Source organism: Peromyscus leucopus, chromosome 8b (genome assembly GCF_004664715.2).
Source record: "Peromyscus leucopus breed LL Stock chromosome 8b, UCI_PerLeu_2.1, whole genome shotgun sequence".
In the NCBI taxonomy this organism is placed as follows: Eukaryota; Metazoa; Chordata; class Mammalia; order Rodentia; family Cricetidae; genus Peromyscus; species Peromyscus leucopus.
This window is the reverse complement of record NC_051086.1, coordinates 73314678-73316045: the sequence shown is the minus strand read 5'-3', so window position 1 is coordinate 73316045 and position 1368 is coordinate 73314678.

The following is a 1368-nucleotide window of genomic DNA, read 5'->3' as shown; positions in this document are numbered from 1 at the left end:
ACCACCACCGCCCGGCTTGAGACTCCTTTTTCTAAACTTGGTCACAGAAAGCCTTTAAAGTGACAATAAAGCGGAAGTATATTTGTCTGTCCCTGAGAATCTGAAGTCTCACTGAAGATCCAGAGTAATTTACTTCTTTTAGACACATTTCTTAGGTCATAGCAGTCCGCTTGCCGTGATGCAGGAGTCTTAGACACAGGGCAGAAGATCCTGGCTCCAATTAAGTTTTTTACAGTATCTAGGTCTGTGGCCTTGGCTTCTATTCCTCTAGTGTCAGTTTTCCTGCTGAGAAAGGTGCTTATTTGTCATTCATTTAATATAGATACCTGTTGAACCTTCTAAGATGTGTTAGGATGTGTGAGGGTTAGAATTGAGGTGTCATGGTTGCGGGTGGTACATACCTATGATCCCATACTTGGGAGGCAGAGAGAGGAAAGATCATGGATTTGAGGTCAACTTGAGCTACAAAGCAAGACCCTGTCTCAAAAAATATTTCATGGACTCATCTTAGTCATCACTGGTTTGGGGAGTTAAATGCTGACTTCTCAGATATGTATCCATACCCCAATCCCTTGAGCCTGTGACTCTGACAGTACCTGAAAAATACACACTTTGGAAATTAATGTTAGTTAAATATCTGAGATAAGATTATTCTGGAATATTCCAATGGGTTCCTAGGATCATGTCCTCATGAGACATAGAGAGTATGGGAAGATGAAGGCAAAGATTAATGTCATAATGCATAACCCAAAGAACACCTGATGATACCAGAAGTTGGAAGAGGCAAGGAAGGATTCTCCTCTGGAGAATTCTTTCTGCAGGGAGTATGTTCTAGCAGACACCTTGATTTCAGACTTCCAGATTCCAAAACTGTGAGAAAATACATTTCTGTTGTTTGCAGCCCCCGATTTTTTACGGAAGCTTTAAAAAGCTGATTCATTTGGGTTCTGGCCAACCATCTGGCAGCGTACTTCTCTTTTTGTGGGACAGCCACTGGTGGGTGCTTTCAAGACTTTTACAGGGCAGTGATAAGATTAACATTTGGCTGCACTCAAAGGTCCTGGCAGAGGGTACAATCCAAGATGGCCCCTTCTGCTCAGGTTTACACGGTCTCTGCACGTGACAATGCTATACAGGACAGCTGTCCTACCAGGAGGAAACATTTGCAAGTAAACCTCTAGTGGAAACCTGGACGAGGCACATCCCTCCCTTTGGAGAGTTTGAGTCTGACACATACATGAAAGAAAGACCCTGGTTTTTAGGATGCAAAGAAAGGCAAAGTGGAAAATTGACAAGGGAGGAGGGAACATGAGTGTGTAGAACTAAAGGCCACAGGCAAGTTCATGGCATGGGTAGAGAAGGTCCATT